Below are 19203 nucleotides of genomic sequence, written 5' to 3' on the forward strand. Positions count from 1 at the left end.
CGCAGCGCTGCCGTAAGAAAGGCTGGGAGAGCAGGAAAAGGGGCGGGAGGGGCCGGAAAGTGCACTCCCACAGCCTTATTTCCGTTTCCGGCCTCCTCTCTAGGCGCCAGAGAAAAGCTCTCTGCCTTTAACCCCTTCGTGGAAGCCGATGGGGGAGGGGGCGACAGCACAAAGCAGAAATGCAGCCCCAAACCAGGACAGATGATCCACCAGGTTTCCCTGAAGGCTGCAAATGTTCATTTGTCCATCTCTCTCCATCTCTTCTCAGATATTGTTGACAATTGGATCCAAAACTTTCAGACTTGGATTCATTATTGCATAATACTCTCTTCCACTCATCCCGTAATCCAATTTTTGTGAGCTTCAGCATATTTTAGCTGAAGCCATCTGTGGGATGCAGGCAGCACACAAAGCCACATACTCTCTGGTGCGTGGAAAAACCTTTCTCCACAGAACCGGTCTCTGGTGCCCAAAATGTTGGGGACCTCTGCCCTAAGGCTATTTTCTTTTCTCTCTGCCCTGGAGGCCTCTGGGCATAGGACTGGCATTTGTCACTAAGCAGCTGGTCATGAAGGGTGGTGTCACATGACAGTGCCAACTTACATCCGTTCCTCTGCAGTTGTTAAGCAAAGCAGGACTGATTTGCAAATTCCTGCCGGCATTCCCCACTTATTTTTCTTGTCAGAAGCTCATGGGAAAATCACAAATGGGGTTCATGAGCATGGAATGCTGGAACCATTATAAATGTTCACCCGTTTTTTCCATTTTATTACGTTTCTTGCCACAGTTGTGAAGTGAATCACTGCAGGGTTCAGTTAGTAATGGGGTTGGGGTTATTTTGCATTAACATTTTTATTATTCAAAATATAAAATATGAAGAAAAATAAAATACTGGGAAACTAAGGGAAGGAAAAAGGGAAGAAGGAAAATGGCATAGAGGGAGGAGAAAAATGTTGACTTCCGACTCTTTTTAGCATAGTAAAATATAATAAGGTTACAACTTCAACTTTACTTTTACACAGTCCGTTATTCCAGTCATTTTTTACTTAACCTATTTAATCCAGATGTCTCCAACCATTCTCGGTTGGCGGACTGGAGGGAAAGAGAGAGGGAAGAGTTTTATGTGTCCCACAAAATCATCCCCTTCCAGGCCGCGAACCTGCAAAGTTAGGGAACTCTTCCCTAAAGACTTGCAAATTTACTTGGAACAATCTCAAGGATATTTTAATAAACTTCTTGTCCTGCCCTCAGGTGTCTTAGAGAATAAGTCAATCCCCTCTTCCTGGTGACAGCCCCTCAAGTACTGGAAGACAGCTGTCATGTCCCTCAAGTATGATGCCCTTTGATAGCCTAGATATACCTAGCTCCCACAACTGATCACTATATGATTTAGTGTCCAGACCCTTTATCATCTTTACTGCTCTTTTCTGCACAATTCCCAGGGTTTCAACAACTTTTTGTATAGTGGTGACCAAAACTGGATACAGTATTTGAAATGTGGTGTCACCAGCACTGTGTGAAGCAATTCTGTCTCTTCCTGTTGTCTTGACACTATTCCTCTGTTGATGCAACCTAGGACTGCATTGGCTTTTTTTGGCAGTTGCAGCACAATAACGGCTCAAGTGGTACTTGTCCACTTATCTTGGGTCCCAGGGATACATAGTCTGCCTTTTTGGAGACCTCCTGGAGGCAGCCATCATTTTCACTGCGCCCACAATCTCTTAACACAGTCTACAAAGTGTTAAGGTAGCAAAACTGATCAGTGTCACAATACGTCCTTGACGACAAACCACAAACACATCCAAGCTACGAGTGACGTTGTTTATTCTTCTTGCAAGCAGTAAGACTAAACCGGAATAAAGTCAGCGTTGGCAGCATCCTGCTCCAACGCTCCTTTATCGCTTGAACACACCCCAGCCCCAACCCGCCAACACAAACCAGCATCCAACCAACCCCTCCTCGTGCTTCCCCGGCCGTCCTCTCCCCGTCCCCACCAACCGCACCGTGCAGACCCTTCCCTGCGTACATGCCCACAGCCCACAGCCCCCGTCACCCCTTGCCGCGCCCATCGCATCCCCACAACCAGTCCGGCTCGACAGCCATGTGCCTCCTTGGCTTGGTGTGCCGTTCCGGAGTGGCCACAGCCAACCAGTCGCTGGAGAGGCCCAAGGACCGAAGGCCCTTCCCCGTGTACACACCGACAGCCCCTGTCACCCCTTGCCGTGCCCATCGCGTCCCCTCCACCAGTCCGGCTCGACAGCCATGTGCCTCCTGGGCTGGATGCACCGTTACGGAGTAGCCACGGCCAGCCGGTTGCTGGAGAGGCCCAAGGACCGGCTGAGGAAAGAGACTATGCAGGCTGCCTGCGCTGGTCCCAACTGTTTGGCCGCCCCACAGCCGTTCCGCGCCGCGTGGAGGGAGGGCTGAGCTCCCTGCGCAGCTTCGGTGGCTGCCTGCGCTGGCCCGGCAGGGAGAAGAAACTGCGCAGGCGCAGACATCAGCTGTTCGGCGGCCGCCTGTGCCAGTACCAACCGTTCGGCCGTTCCACAGGTATTCCGCGCCGTGTGGGTGGTGGGCCGGGCCCTCTGCACTGCTGCGGAGCCGTAGGAAGACACTGGAGGCTGGTCGGCGCGTCGGGAGTAGGCGGCAGGTAACACCGGGCTGGCGTTGAGAGGCGTCCCCGGAGAGTGGCGTGCCAGCGGGGCTCGACAGTCGGTCGGTCCCAGGGCCAGGTGACAGTGACCAAGATGCAGCCACCAATTTGCCTCAGAGGCAGGCGTGGCAAAATAGCAGCTTCTTCCACAAGTCCACCATATAGCCCCTGCCTTCCTTCACCAACCTGAGGTTCAGAGATCTTCAAAAGGTATGGAGGAGGAGGCTGTGAGGCGTGGTGTGGTAAGAGTCAAGATTAAGGATTGAAAGGATCCAATGGAAGTGGGAAAAAGACTGTGGGGATCCTGTGGGGAAGGGAAAGGCCTGGAGGGAACTAAAAGGGTAAGGAGGTCTTTGGAAGGCAAACCTGGGTCTGTGCTTTCATGACATGCTAACATAGCCCACGGATGCATGTCCTGCTCTTCTTCACATTCAAAAGGTACAGAGAACTTAAATTTGTTTAATGGCTTCATCAGGGAGAGAAGGAGGTAGTCTTGCTTAACCACCATTGCTTAACCACCATTGCAAGATGCAACCGTAATTGAGATAACAATTGTTTTTTTGATAAATAAGTCTTTATTTACATTTCCTGTTAAAAACACACCATACACCAACAAAGACAAAAAAAAACATTTACAATATACAGAAAACGAAGAAATCAAAAAATTGAAAACCATTTCAAAAATTTCAAATTATATCTACTTCTAAACTGACAATTATATTCCACTCATTAAGTCTCTCATAACTATCCAACTCCAAAGCTTATTCATTAAGAAAAGCTATATCACTTCATTTTTGACCAACCTCCAAGCCACCCTCATTTCTTTAATCTTTTATCCATCCAAATATACCATTTATTCCATGATAGAAATGCTGGTGTCTCTTCTTTACCCTTCAACTTCTTGGTCAATGTATCTGCTTCTGCACAATCAAGTATTCTCCTAATTATAGCTTCATCCGGCGGGGTATGATTTGCCTTCCAAAATTCAGCATACCCAATCCTCGCCGCCGTTAAGATATGTAAAACCAAATACCATATTCCCCTCTTAATATTTCCAGGCCTGAAGCCAAGCAGATACGTCTCTGGTTTAAGATCAACTAAACACCCTGTGATTTCCTCTATCCATTTTTGGATCGTCGTCCAATATCTAACCACTTCCGGACATGTCCACCATAAGTGACAATACGTGCCAGTCCCTTTACCACACTTCCAACAATCGGCCGACAATCCGGGGAACATTTTGGAAAGTCTAGCCAGAGGGAGATGCCATCTATAAAGCATTTTGTATATGTTCTCCTTATATGACGTGGAAATCACCAACCTCATATTAATCCACCAAATCTCTTCCCATTTCTCAAGTGGAAGTGCATAACCAAAGTTCTTCCCCCAGGCAATCATCGCGTCCTTTACCACCTCCTCCCCTACTACCCTGATTAGCAACAATTTATAACACTTAGATATCATCCCTTTCTCAGGACCCAGCAGAATCTTATCTAATTCCTGCAGATTCAGATAAATACCCCTTCCTTCCTTATCCTTCTTATACCTTGACTGAATCTGCAGGTAGGCCCACCACTCGTTGAAACCCTTGCTGAGCCAGGTCTTGTCGCGTTTTGAGTTGTCCCCCGCTATCTAAAAGTTCTTTGTAAGTTGGTCTTCTTCCCTTCTTGAGTAGGGTCGGATGGGTCAAGCCTTCCAAGGTTGATAACCAACATGGAATTTGCGCATAGTACTTGGCCCTTATCTTATCCCAATTCCAAATCAGTATATCCCTTATGTAATGACGAGTAAACTGTTTGCTTGGAGGAGTACCTTCCCGCCAAAGAGCAGCATGCCATCCCTGCAACAAATCGAATCCTTCCAAACTCAACAATCGATTATTCCTTAAACTTATCCATTCCTTGCCCCAAACTAAAAGGGCAGCCTGATAGTAAAGTTCCCAATTCGGCAGGCCAAGGCCCCCTCTTTCCTTAATTTCTTGCATCATTTTTCTTCCAATCCTGGGCCGTTTCCCCTGCCATACAAATCTAGAAACCACCCCCTCTAACTCTTAAAAATTTCATTGAAAGTTTAACCGGTGCTGTCTGGAAAAGAAAATTCCATTTCGGCAAAATATTAAGATTTCACCGTGGCTACCCTTCCTAATAATGACAACTGTATCCTACCCCATTTTTCCAAGTCCATTTTTGTTTGTATCAGTAATTTAGAATAATTATCCTCCCTAACACTTGAACATCTTCCCGTCAACCAAATTCCTAAATATTTCACCTTCTTCACGATTTTAAACCTTGTAATGTCCTCTAACATCTGTTTACTTCTATTTGAAAGATTCGTTTTATCTTTATTTACTTGTAGACCGGCCACATTTCCAAATTCCTCAATCCTTTTCAGTAATTCCGTGCTGGATTCCAGAGGGTTTTCCAAAACAAAGACCATATCATTTGCAAACGCCTGCAGTTTATAAATTTGGTCTCTTATCTGAAGCCCGGTAATCTCCTCATCTTTCCTTATTATTCTCAATAGGGGTTCTAAAGTTAAAATAAATAAAAGTGGGGAGAGTGGACAACCCTGTGGGGATCCTGTGGGGAAGGGAAAGGCCTGGGGGGGACTAAAACGGAAAGGTCGTCTTTGGAAGGCAAACCTGGGTCTGTGTTTTCATGACATGCTAACATAGCCCACGGATGCATGTCCTGCTCTTCTTCACATTCAAAAGGTACAGAGAACTTAAATTTGCTTAATGGTTTCATCAGGGAGAGAAGGAGGTGGGATAGTTCATCAAGGGAGTCTTGCTTAACCACCATTGCAAGATGCAACTGTAATTGAGATAACAATTGTTATCTCAAGGACTATTTGTATGTTGGCTGGGGAATTCTGGAGCTCAAAATCTGGAGGACACCAAGGTAGAAGAATGAATCTCCGTAAGAGGGAATTCCATAATCAATATACAAAAAACACCACCCAAAAGCCTTTTTAACAAATTGCACAACTTCTGCAAAAGGAAATATCAAGTAATTTCTGCTGATAACCAGAAATAAGAAGCTAGTCTTTATCAAACTAATAATTTCCACTTATTTCTCTCTGCCAAACATGAGATGTGGACTAAAAAGGATTAGGCCAGAATTAAAATAGTCAATTTCTCACCTACACTCTCAATGGGAGTTCAGAAATGAAAATCAAACCTTCTTTAAATTCATCAAACTTTTCCCTCATGTCACATTTCTTGTGTTCAACAAGAGGTGATTTACACTTGAAGTACATTCCACAGATTGGATATTTGAAAGGTGTCCGCCCATGTGAATCCTCTTGTGCATCAACAGGTTGTAAGTACGACTGAAACTTTTCCCACAAAAAGGACATTTAAAGGGTTTGTCTCCTGTGTGAGTTCTCTGGTGCATCACCAAGTTTGAAGTTGTAATGAAACTTTTCCCACAATCGGGACATTCAAAAGGTTTCTCTCCTGTGTGAGTCCTCTGGTGTATCACCAGACTGGAATTCCGACTGAAACTTTTACCACATTCTGGACATTCATATGGTTTCCCTCCCATGTGCGTCCTCTGGTGGTTCAATAGGTAGGAATTTTCCTTGAAATTTTTCCCACAATCAGGACATTCAAATGGTTTCTCTGTGTGAATCCTTTGGTGTCTCACAAGATTAGAACGGTAATTGAAACTTTTCCCACAAACCGGACACTCAAATGGTATCTCTCCTGTGTGAATTCTCTGGTGTATCACTAGTTCATAATTCTGACTGAAACTTTTCCCACAATCAGGACATTCAAAGGGTTTCTCTCCTGTGTGACTCTTCTGATGTTTCACCAGGTTGGAATTGTGAGCGAAACCTTTCCCACAATCTGGACACTCATATGGCTTCTCTCCTGTGTGAGACCTCTGGTGTATTACCAGCCTGGAATTCTCATTGAAACTTTTCCCACAGAGAGCACATTCAAAGGGTGTCTCTCCTGTGTGTATTTTCTGGTGATTCGTGAGCTGGAATTTTCTAATGAAACTTTTCCCACAATCAAGACATTCAAATGGTTTCTCTCTTGTGTGTATTTTCTGGTGACTTGTGAGCTGGAATTTTTTAATGAAACTTTTCCCACAATCTGGACAGTCATATGATTTCTTTTCTGTGTGAGTCCTTTGGTGTTTCACCAGGGTGGAATTGTGACTGAAACCTTTCCCACAATGAGGACATTCAAAAGGTTTCTCTCCCGTATGAGTCCTCTGGTGTATCACCAGGCTGGAACTGTGACTGAAACATTTCCCACAATCAGGACATTCAAAGGGTTTCTCTCCTGTGTGAATCCTCTGGTGTGACACCAAGTTAGAAATCTGACTGAAACTTTCCCCACACTCGGGACATTTAAATGGTTTCTCTCCTGTGTGAGTCCTCTGATGTGTCTTCAGGTTAGAAAACTGAATGAAACTTTTCCCACACTCAGGACATTTAAAGGGTTTCTCTCCTGTGTGAATCCTCTGGTGTTTCACCAGGGTGGAATTGTGACTGAAACCTTTCCCACAATCAGGACATTCATAGGGTTTCTCCCCTGTGTGAGTTCTCTGGTGGTTCACCAAGCTGGAATTGTGACTGAAACCTTTTCCACAATGAGGACATTCAAAAGGTTTCTCTCCTGTGTGAGTCCTCTGGTGTTTCACCAGGCTGGAATGGTCAATGAAACCTTTCCCACATTCAGGACATTTAAAGGGTTTCTCTCCTGTGTGAATCCTCTGGTGTATCACCAGGTGTGAATTCCAACTGAAACCTTTCCCACAATCAGGACATTCAAAGGGTTTCTCTCCCGTGTGACTCCTCAGGTGTATCACCAAGTTGGAATTCCGACTGAAACGTTTCCCACAGTCCAGACATTCAAAGAATTTATCTCCTTTTTGAGTCCTTTGGTGACTCATGAGGTGGGAATGTCTAATGAAACTTTTCTCCAAACTGGACACTTATACACTTTTTCCTTGGTGTGAGTCCTCTGACGTGTTACCAAGTTGCTCTAGTTGCAAAGGCATTTACCGCAGTGAGAGCATTTGTAGGGCATCTGTCCTGTCTGTGTCTTTCCATGAATGACAAGAAAGCTGTTCAGACTAAACCTTTTGTCATATTTCTAGCATTTCAATGGCTTTTCTACAGTGTGGATCTTCTCGTGCATAATCAGTTGTTATGTACCATTAGGGTTTTTTCCCACAATTGGCACATCCATGCAGCTTTTCCAACAATGATATTCTTGAGGGGGTCAAAAATATGGGCGATTCCTTATTTAGTAGTGCTTTGATTCAAGTCATTTTTTTCTGCACAGGTTGAGGCCTGCCTTACTGTATGCTGTACATGCCTGTCTAATTGGCCTTTTCTTGCCACTGACTTCCAGATATTTTCCTCTTTTTCAGAATCAAAAATGAACTTTCTTGATTTTTTGTGTAATGTATTGTGGAGTTTTGTGAAGTGTACTTTTACCAGCTTCAAATATCTTCTTGGTTTTCTCTTGTTTCACCTGCTGAGGAAAGTGAAGAATTTTGTGGCTTTCTGAAGGAAATGGAAAGTATTTGAATTTCTGGCTTGATTTCCTTTCCTTTTAAAAGCTGCTTCTTATTCTCAGTTGTCCAGGGTGCTCTTATTGCCATCCTCTTTATCTATAAGATTCAAAGAAAAGTGTAACTTTAGTTGTTTATAAAATGGCTTCAGAAGATGTGAGAAAAAGAAAAAAGTATACATTACAATTAATTAATACAATTAATTCTTCCCAATTAAATTAAGAGGTTGTATGGTTTTGAAATACTTGGCATTGTCTGAATAAAGGTATTATTGCAAATGAAGATGTTGCAGCTGAGAATAAAGATCACCTGACAGTAGAAGATGGAAAGGGTTTCACAGAAAGTCTAGGCGAGCGCTGAACATGGAAAATGTAAGGCTTGGACTGTCAGGGAGAAAATCAAAAAACTCCCTATCAGAGGGCGATGAACCGTGATCCATTTGATGCATGATGAACATCAGGTAAAAATAAAGAAAACCCGAGGCATATATTCTACTATAAAACTTTTAATTACAAAGAAAGACTCATGACTACATGTCTATCTCACCAGAAAGCAGAAAGCGAAGGAGAGAAGTAGTAGAAGTAAACTTTTGTGGCTGGACATACGCACATCATAGTAGATCCAGACATGAAACCAAAACATGGCTGGACTTGTGACAATCACCTTGGTTACAATGATAAGAGTACAATGCAGCTGGCAGAAAAACAGAGTGAGACGTGCTGAGCTGACAAAACAGAAAAAACGCAGTGACATGGACCTTGCCAAGAAAGTAGGCCATTTTGTTAAGCAAGATCTCTGGTTGTGGATGGCAAAAGAAGTAAAAGAAAAGGGTGAAAGAAAAAAATGTCTTCCCTTTGACCTTGCTGGTCAAGCTCCTGTCTCTCTTCGCTCACCCAATGGATTAATTCTAAAGATAAGAATTTTATCTTGTGACTGTTTCTTACTACTACACTCGGGGAGTAGACCATTGCGTGACCTTGCTGTAAAAAACAATTGGATATTCTCCTCCAGCAGGGGATGCTAGGCAGAAGAGTGCATTTCTCAGTTACCACTTATCTCTCTGTAATCCTTCTTTGCATACTGCAACCAATTTTGGTCTCCACAGTATAAAAAAAATGTTGAGACTCCAGAAAAAGTGCAGAGAAGAGCAACAAAGATGATTAGAGGACTGGAGGTTAAAACACATGAAGAACGGTTACAGGGACTGGGCATGGCTAGTCTAGTGAAGAGAAGGACCAGGGGAGACATGATAGCAGGCATCCAATATTTGAGGGGCTGTCACAGAAAGCACCTGAAGGCCAGGCAAGGCATAACAGATGGAAACTGATCAAGGAGAGATTCAACCTAGAAATAAGGAGAAATTTTCTGACAGTGAGAACAATCAACCAATGGAACAGATTGCCTTCAGAAGTTGTGTTTCAGAATCCATTTATATTCCATTCCTAATTTCCTATCTGCGCAAACCTAAATCTCACCCCCCTTATTGGATTCTGCCATCCACAAGGAGGAGGAGAGAAGATGTCAAATGGCCACCCCTATCCATTAGACGCAAGGTTGTTTATTCAGCCTGCCTAGAGGCCATCATCAAAGACCAGAGGAAGAACTGAGAACAAAAGCAAGAAGGGGGATTTTTTCTGGTTTGAGTCTCTGACTGGAATGTGAAGGGGAGGAAGTAAGGACGCTGTAAATGCATTGAGGTTCTCTTTTCCCAAGAAGGGTTTCGACACATGAAACTTAACAGATCCGGGACTGACCAAATAGACAGAAGGGAGGGGTTTCACTCCGGGACACTTTAAAAGTATCGATCTGTGACAAAGTTTCCAGATTCTGTCTAGATTATCCACTACCAACTATGTTTTAGTAAAAGTTCCTGCTTGGGTGAGAGTTCTTCTTTCCTAAAATGTGGATTGGGGTGGGTTCTGACAGTGTGGGAGTTTCATCACTGGAGGCTTTCAAGAAGAGACTGGACTGCCATCTATCAGAAATGGTGTAGGGCAGACATGTCAAACACAAGGCCCAGGGGCTGGATCCAGCCCGTGAAGTGGTTTCATGCGGCCCACAAAGCCATCCTGGAAACAGTGAGGGAACGGCCCCCACTGCCTTGGCCCTGGCCCAGAGACCCTCCTTCTGCCAGAGACCCTCAGATCTGTCCCACTCTTCCCCAGGCCCCCATAGGCACCCTTGATGCGAACGATGTAGAGCTGGCCATGCCCACTCAGTAGGCCATACGCACTCTAGCCACGCCCACCCAGTAGGCCATGCCCACCCAGGCCACACCCACCTGGACCCCTGAGGGCAACTGCAATGCTGATGCGGCCCTCAATGAAATTGAGTTTGACACCCATGGTGTAGGGTCTCCTGCTCAGGTGGGGGGGGTGGACTAGATGACCTGTAAGGTCCCTTCCAATTCTGTTATTCTATTCTATTCCATGCCCAGGCACCCTAAGAAATGTGTATTACCCCCAAACATCTCAGAGTTCTCAAAACATCTTGGAGAGTTCCAGTTGGCTGGAAATGGGCTGGTCATGGGAGGAGGGAGATGGGCTGGGGGCAAACCTACCTATTATTTTGCGTCCAGCAAGTGTGGTGATTTCAGAGCTGGCTTGAATTTACGGCAACCAACACTCTTAGCAAAAGAGCCCTTTGCTTTAATCAAATGGAGTCGAAGGCTTTTGTTTCTAAGGGATAGGATTGGGGCAGATTTGACATTAAGCCAGGTCTGCAGTGGTGGTCAACCTGGAGAGGAAACCATCTCTACCGTAGGAACCATACAAACAATGTCATCTCAAGGGAGCAACCAAGGAAGAGATCGAGGCTTAGGGGAGAGCATCCTGGAAACCCCCTCCAGGAGGGCTGGATCTATCCGGATGGCTGGAAAAGGACAACCCACTAAGATTCCGACAGGTCAGGAAAAAGGAAGAATGGGAAGAGAAACCCATTGGAGTGACATTCATCCCTGGGGACCGAGGCAGCTACCAGCAAGAAGAGCAGAGTGGAGCTGAAGGAAGAATCAAGCACAGGAGAGCTGGAGCGAGAGGACATCTGTTAGGAATATGTCTGTTGCCTAACTGGTTGGGTTGGCAATATATAAACCAAGACTGTATGGTTGCAGCTAAAGCTGTAATGTATACCTTTAATAGTGAATGCACCGCACTATACTTTCTGCCGATTGATCAGCAATGTCCCTAATAGCCATAAGATGGAGCTAGAGACATGGCTTCTCTCTCTCTGTTACAATTCATGTCTCTCTGCTATTACTGTTTATTGTGGTTCATGGTTTGTTTCGCTACCTACTGTTATCAGCTATAATCTAAGTACCTGTGTATGACCTGGACTGTTTCTTGGACTGTGCTATTGCCTTATCCTACAAGTAAACTCTTTACACAACTCAGTGTATCTGTGTGATTGCTGTGCACAATTCACTACTCTCACAATCCTGTTTTTGTTTTTTCTGTGCACAGTCGTTTCTTAAGAGTAGCTCTGCACATCCTTGTCAACAACTTTTTAGTTAAAAAAAACTTTTTGCTTCAACCCAATCAAGTCAAGAGTATTTCTTTCCTAGGAGATCAGATGGGTCTGACAACCGCTTTTGAGCCAAGGTCAAGGTCCTTTTTAAAGGTGGAGAGCTATGGGGTCAAAATGTTCATTTAAATTCTCATTCTTTGTTTGCCTGATATCTACACCAACCACCTTTTTAAAATTATCTTTTACCGTACTACAATATGTGTGAACATGTGTAGGGAATGCCCTTGCCAATTAAATTTAGAGAAATGTTTTCTGTTTAAAATGATCAATCTAGGAAGGACTTGGGGATAGTGGACTTCTGCCCTCCCCTTTAAAAAAAAGCCCAGTCAAAATACCATCATCCATGTAGGGCTGTTCACTTACGTGGGCAGAGAGAAACAGGGATCTAGCAGTCTCCAGAGAGGGAATCTGGGCACCTAAGAGAGGCAGATTCAGGGGCTCCATCTCAAAGGAAGCCCACCTGGACAGGGCAGCCCATTGGCCAAGCCCACCTGGACGCCTCTCGGCTCTCCCTCACCCGCCTTCCAGACGCCATTCAGCTCCTCCTCCTCGCAGGGTCCCCGCCCTCCCCTCCAGCCTCGCTCCCTCCCAGCCCAGAGCTCCCCCCGTCCTCCCCCTCCTCCTCCTCCCCTCCGGGCACTGGCAGGCTGACCCTCCCCAGCAGCGAGAGGGGAACGTGGGAACGGGGGTGCCCAACCTTCCGGGAATCCCCGGGAGCCCCCAGGCGGGGAGCCGGGCTGCGCCAAGAGGGGGGGCTGCGGGGCAGGAGGGGGGCTCGGGGGAAGGACCTGGAGGGGATCGGAGAGCCGTTCGCGGAAGCCGCAACCCAGGAGGAGGAGAAGCGAAGGCGCAGCGCTTCCCACGGAGCAGAAAAGCCCGCGAGGAAAGGCGGAGACTCGGAAGGGGAGGGGGCGCAACTGGGGGAAACCCACCTGGCTCTCCCAGGAATCCCCCCTCCCCTTCCCCTCCCGGGGATTCCCCCCTCCTGATTGCCCTCCCCCTCTCGGAGCCTCCTCGCCCACCTGGCGCCCTTTCAGCGACCCTCCCCGCGAGGGGAACCTCCGCAGCGCTGCCGTAAGAAAGGTTGGGAGAGCAGGAAAAGGGGCGGGAGCGGGCGGATTTTCGTTTCCGGGCTCCTCTCTAGGTGCCAGAGAAAAGCTCTCTGCGTTTAACCCCTTCGTGGAAGCCTCTGCGGGGAGGGGGCGACTGGGGGGCCGTCGGCAATGCCAAAGTGCTCCAGTGGGGGCCCCCCCGCAAAAAACCGTCTCCCCCAAGGGAAGCCCCAAAATTCAAAGACAGGGATCGAGGTTAAGAAAAACCTACTTCCGTGTGCTAATCTGCATCTCTAAATGCACATTAGGAATTCATCCCTATTAAAAAACAATATCTAACCTTATACTGTATATTGAAAGGAGCCTGGAAGCACTTTTTTCTGACTAACAAAATACATAATTAAGTCTGCAAAAGAGCTAGTCACTTTTCACTCGTCTGATTTTTGGCTCCCGTAGTCTCCCCCGGCTCTCCTTCCAAAAAATATGCAAAATCAACTTCTTATGAGTAAGAGGATGTATTCCCTGCCTTGCTTCTCCAGTTTTAAGGGTTTTATTCTCTAAACTGGAAGTTGAACCCCAAAAACATGATTCCCCCTTTCCACCTTCCCCAAGGATCAAAAGAAATTAGCCACAACAAAGCTCTACATCACAATTTCATGCAACCTCCTTTCCTAACCGCTATCAGCAGTTGCAGTCAGAGATTTCAAATGGAGAGGGATCCTGACGATCAAGGGGAGGCCACAAGGGACAGTGTTTCTTTCCTGTTTGTTTGCCAGGAACATATTTACAGTGGGACAAAAAAGTATTTAGTCAGCCACCAATTGTGCAAGTTCTCCCACTTAAAAAGATGAGAGAGGCCTGTAATTTTCATCATAGGTGTACCTCAACTGTGAGAGACAAAATGGGGGGAAAGAATCCAGGAAATCACATTGTAGGATTTCTAACGAATTTATTTGCAAATTATGGTGGAAAATAAATATTTGGTCAATAACAAAAGTTCATCTCAATACTTTGTTATATACCCTTTGTTGGCAATGACAGAGGTCAAACGTTTTCTGTAAGTCTTCACAAGGTTTGCACACACTGTTGCTGGTATTTTGGCCCATTCCTTCATGCAGATCTCCTCTAGAGCAGTGATGTTTTGGAGCTGTCGCTGGGCAACACGGACTTTCAACTCCCTCCAAAGGTTTTCTATGGGGTTGAGATCTGGAGACTGGCTAGGCCACTCCAGGACCTTGAAATGCTTCTTAGGAAGCTACTCCTTTGTTGCCCGGGCAGTGTGTTTGGGATCATTGTCATGCTGAAAGACCCAGCCATGTTTCATTTTCAATGCCCTTGCTGATGGAAGGAGGTTTTCACTCAAAATCTCACGATACATGGCCCCATTCATTCTTTCCTTTACACGGATCAGTCGTCTTGGTCCCTTTGCAGAAAAACAGCCCCAAAGCATGATGTTTCCACCCCCATGCTTCATAGTAGGTATGGTGTTCTTTGGATGCAACTCAGCATTCTTTCTCCTCCAAACACGAGTTGAGTTTTTACCAAAAAGTTCTACTTTGGTTTCATCTGACCATATGACATTCTCCCAATCCTGTTCTGGATCATCCAAATGCTCTCTAGCAAACTTCAGACGGGCCCGGACATGTACTGACTTAAGCAGGGGGACACGTCTGGCACTGTAGGATTTGAGTCCCTGGCGGCGTAGTGTGTTACTGATGGTAGCCTTTGTTACTTTGGTCCCAGCTCTCTGCAGGTCATTCACTAGGTCCCCCCATGTGGTTCTGGGATGTTTGCTCACCGTTCTTGTGATCATTTTGACCCCACGGGGTGAGATCTTGCGTGGAGCCCCAGAACGAGGGAGATTATCAGTGGTCTTGTATGTCTTCCATTTTCTAATAATTGCTCCCACAGTTGATTTCTTCACACCAAGCTGCTTGCCTATTGCAAACTCAGTCTTTCCAGCATGGTGCAGGTCTACAATTTTGTTTCTGGTGTTTGGAGTGTGACTGTTTGAGGTTGTGGACTGGTGTCTTTTATACTGATAACAAGTTCAACCAGGTGCCATTCATACAGGTAACGAGTGGAGGACAGAGGAGCCTCTTAAAGAAGAAGTTACAGGTCTGTGAGAGCCAGAAATCTTGCTTCTTTGTAGGTGACCAAATACTTATTTTACCGAGGAATGTACGAATTAATTCATTAGAAATCCTACAATGTGATTTCCTGGATTCTTTCCCCCCATTTTGTCTCTCATAGTTGAGGTATACCTATGATGAAAATTACAGGCCTCTCATCTTTTTAAGTGGGAGAACTTGCACAATTGGTGGCTGACTAAATACTTTTTTGTCCCACTGTAGCTGTTTAGTGCTGAGCAGTGCTTTTTTTGTAAAAGAAAAAGGTGCTGGAACTCACACGTCATACAACCCGCTTTGCCTACCCTACAAGGTTCCATCCAAAAAAGGTGCCGGAACTCCGTTCTGAGCGTTCTATGAGAAAAAAAGCCCTGGTGCTGAGGGAGGTTTCAAACAGCTTCTACACTTATTTTCATCTCTGTACCTGTTTGGTTGTTACTGACTCTGCACTGAAGCTCCCTACTGTTTGTAGTCTCACAAAGACAAGCTTTGGGAGAAGCACCCCACCCTCACAATTTCATTTGATAGCTTACTGGTAATGCTGGAACTCTACTGCTGCAAAATATAGCTTGAAAGGAAAGATCAAAAGAAGTGGAATGGCTTCCTTACAAAGAAATCCAAAAAGGTTCATTAAAGAAGCTTTTTGCTTGTTTATTCCCATTCCCATTCAGGCTCTTTCCAGAAGGAATGGCATAATAAGTTAAAATCTCTGTACTTTTCAGCATTCATGATCCCATCAATTATCGCCAACATCACTGGCAGAAATGCAGCCCCAAACCAGGAAAGACGATCCACCAGGTTTCCCTGAAGGCTGCAAATGTTCATTTGTCCATCTCTCTCCATCTCTTCTCAGATATTAGATCCAAAAATGTCAAACCTGGATTCATCATTGCATAATACTCTTTTCCACTGATCCCATAATTCTATTTTTGTGAGCTTCAGGATATCTTAGCTGAAGCCATCTGTGGGATGCAGGCAGCGTGGAAAAACCTTTCTCCACAGAACCGGTCTCTAGTGCCCAAAACGTTGGGGACCTCTGCCCTAAGGCAATTTTCTTTACTCTCTGCCCTGGAGGCCTCAGGGCATAGGAGTGGCATCCAGGTCACTAAGCAGCCGGTCATTAAGCATGTTATGTCACTCCTAGTAGTCCTTTTCTCTAGACTGGCCATACCCAATTCTTGCAACCATTCTTTATGTTTTTGTCTCCAGGCCCGCAATCATCTTAGTTGCTCTTTGCACTTTTCCCCCAAAGTCTCAACATCTTTTGTGTAATTTGATCAAAACTGGACCCAGTATTCCATGTGCCCTAAGGTTTTATAAAGCGGTACTAATATTTCATGTGATTTGGATTCTATGCCTGTTTATAAAACCTAGTATTTTTGGCTGCTGCCGCACACTGCTGTGTCATGTTTAAGTGGTTGTCAAAGATCCCTCTCAGTTACTGTTTTTGAGGCAGGTTTTGCCTAATCTGCACTTGTACCTTTGGTTTTTCCTGTCTAGGCGTAAAACCTTGCTTTTCTCCACATTAATTTTCATCTTGCTGGATAGGGTCCACTGTTCAAGTCTGTCAAGATATTTTTGGATCCTGAGCTTGTCTTCTAGGGTGTTGGATATTCCTGCCAGCTTAGTGTTATATGCTAATTTTATAAGTTCCCCTTCTATTCCCTCATCTAAGTGAGGGAAGATATTGAAGAATACCGGATCTAAAACAAAACTTTTATTTTAAAAGGTTTTGTGTAGAGATGGAGGTCAAGGATATGAAGGGACCGACCGTGCACAGAAAACTGCCTGCCTCAGTATCCTGTAATCCGCATGTCTATGAGCTGATTCCACTTAGCACTGCCAAGGACTGCAAGGAACCATCTAGATAAGAAAGACTCTGCCCTGGCTTGGGATGTTCGGATATTCTTTAAGATTGACTAGGGAGTACGCCAATAAACAATGCTTTTGCTGTGCGTAATTTCCTGTTTGTTAAAACTGTATAAATACAATAAACTCTGCGTAGGCAGACAGACATATTTGGGACACCCTGCGTTGACTGGTCTCTGAATCCGACAGTTTTATCTATCCTTGTTTTATTTTTGAAAAAAATATTTCTTGTTGAGTTTGCATTTATATTCACTTTCTAGATGAAATATTTTTTTAAAAAATAAGCCCGTTTATAAGAAGCAACTTCATGGGATTGTTTTGCCCCTGTTTTATAAACTGTCTCCAAATTCATGGAAACAGCATAATAGGCTTGGAAGGGAAGCTGGGGGTGTCTTCTAGTCCAACATACAGCTCAAGGCAGGAGCCTTATACCATCCCACTCAAATGATGGTCCAGCCTATTTCTGAAAACCACCAGTAATGGAACAGCCACAGTCTCTGGAGGCAAGCTATTCTATTAATTGCCATCACTGACAGAAAATTCCTCCTTACTTCTACATTAGATCTCATTGTAATAAGCTTCTACCTATTACTTCTTATCCTAAACCTCCAACCATTACTACTCATCCTGCCCTCAGGTGCCTTAGAGAGTAAGTCAATCCCCTCTTCTTGGTGACAGCCCCTCAAATACTGGAATACAGCTATCATGTCCCTCAAATATGATTTCCTTTGATCACCTAGATATACCTAGCTCCCACAACTGATCACCATGTGATTTTTTTTAAAAATCCCATTTATATCCCGCCCTTCTCCGAAGACTCAGGGCGGCTTACAATCTAAAGCACAAATCAATGTGCTTAGCAATAGCCTTCATTCTATGTATATGCCTGCTTATTACGGCTTTCGCCCCCCCCAAGCGGCATTATTACAAAGTCAGCTTATTGCCCCCAACAATCTGGGTCCTCATTTAGTGTCCAGACCCCTGTTAAGGTAGTAAAAAAGAACAGTTGGTCCCACGTCCAGGCGACAATGACAAAGATGCAGCCGCCATTTTGACCCAGAGGCAGGCGTGGCAAAATAGCAGCTGCTTCCACAAGTCCACCATATGGCCCTTGCTTTCCTTCACCAATTTGAGGTTCAGAGATCTTCAAAAGGTATGGAGGAGGAGGCTGTGAGGCATGGTGTGGTGGGAGTCAGGCTTAAGGATTGAAGGGATCAAGTGGAAGGGGGGAAAGGGGTGTGGGGACCCTGTGGGGAAGGGAAAGGCTTGCGGGGAACTAAAAGGGCAAGGACGTCTTTCGAAGGCAAGCCTGGATCTGTGCTTTCCATGGATGCATGTCCTGCTCTTCTTCACAGAAGTGAGGTTCACAAGGTATAGAGGACTTACAATTTGTTTAAAAGATTCATCAGGGAGAAAAGGAGGTGGGTAGTTCATCAAGGTAGTCTTGCTTAACCACCATTGCAAGATGCAACTGTAATTGAGATAAGAATTGTTATCTCGAGGACTATTTGTATGTTGGCTGAGGAATTCTGGCACACAAAATCTGGAGACATCAAGGTAGAAGAATGAAACTCCATAAGTGGGAATTCCATAATCAATGTACAAAAAACACCACCCAAAAGCCTTTTTGACAAATTGCACAACTTCTGCAAAAGGAAATATCAAGTAATTTCTGCTGATAACTAGCAATAAAAAGCTAAAGGTAAAAGGTAAAGGTTCCCCCACACATGCGTGCTAGTCGTTTCCGACTCTAGGGGCTCATCTCCGTTTCAAAGCCGAAGAGCCAGCGCTTGTCCGAGGACGTCTCCGTGGTCATATGGCCGGCATGACTAGACGCCAAAGGCACACGGAACGCTGTTACCTTCCCACCGTAGTGGTCCCTATTTTTCTACTTGCATTTTTTACGTGCTTTCGAACTGCTAGGTTGGCAGAAGCTGGGACGAGTAACAGGCGCTCACTCTGCTATGTGGCAGTCTGGATTCGACCCACCAAACTGCCGACCTTCTGATCGACAAGCTCAGCGTCCTAACCCACTGAGCCACCACGTCCCTAATAAGAAGCTAGTCTTTATCAAACTAATAATTTTCGCTTATTTCTCTCTGCCATATGGTCTAAACCTGAGATGTGGACTAAAAAGGATTAGACCAGAATTAAAATAGTCAATTTCTCACCTACACTCAAAATGAGAGATCAGAAATGAAAATCAAACCTTTAAATTCATCAACTTTTGCCTCATGTCAAATTTCATGTGTTCAATAAGGGGTGATTTACACTTGAAGTACATTCCACAAATTGGATATTTGACAGGGGTCCGCCCATGTGAATCCTCTGGTGCATCAACAGGTTGTAAGTACGACTGAAACTTTTCCCACAAAAAGGAGATTTAAAGGGTTTGTCTCCTATGTGAGTTCTCTGGTGCATCACCAAGTGTGAAGATGTTA

The 19203-nt window shown here is 45.0% G+C and overlaps 3 protein-coding genes across 4 annotated transcripts in view; 2 read left to right on the forward strand and 1 right to left on the reverse strand.

Annotated features, from left to right (window-relative positions):
* LOC310636861 (uncharacterized protein) overlaps positions 1 to 19203 on the forward strand; it is a 422701-nt gene that overhangs the window by 208927 nt on the left and 194571 nt on the right. The gene's annotated exons all lie outside the window — the stretch shown is intronic.
* LOC310636858 (uncharacterized protein) overlaps positions 1 to 19203 on the forward strand; it is a 342152-nt gene that overhangs the window by 188003 nt on the left and 134946 nt on the right. The window lies entirely within an intron of this gene.
* Positions 1 to 19203, reverse strand: part of LOC310636864 (uncharacterized protein) — a 121129-nt gene that overhangs the window by 95378 nt on the left and 6548 nt on the right. The gene's annotated exons all lie outside the window — the stretch shown is intronic.

Source organism: Vipera ursinii (assembly GCF_947247035.1).
Source record: "Vipera ursinii genome assembly, chromosome: 2".
NCBI classification, from domain to species: Eukaryota; Metazoa; Chordata; class Lepidosauria; order Squamata; family Viperidae; genus Vipera; species Vipera ursinii.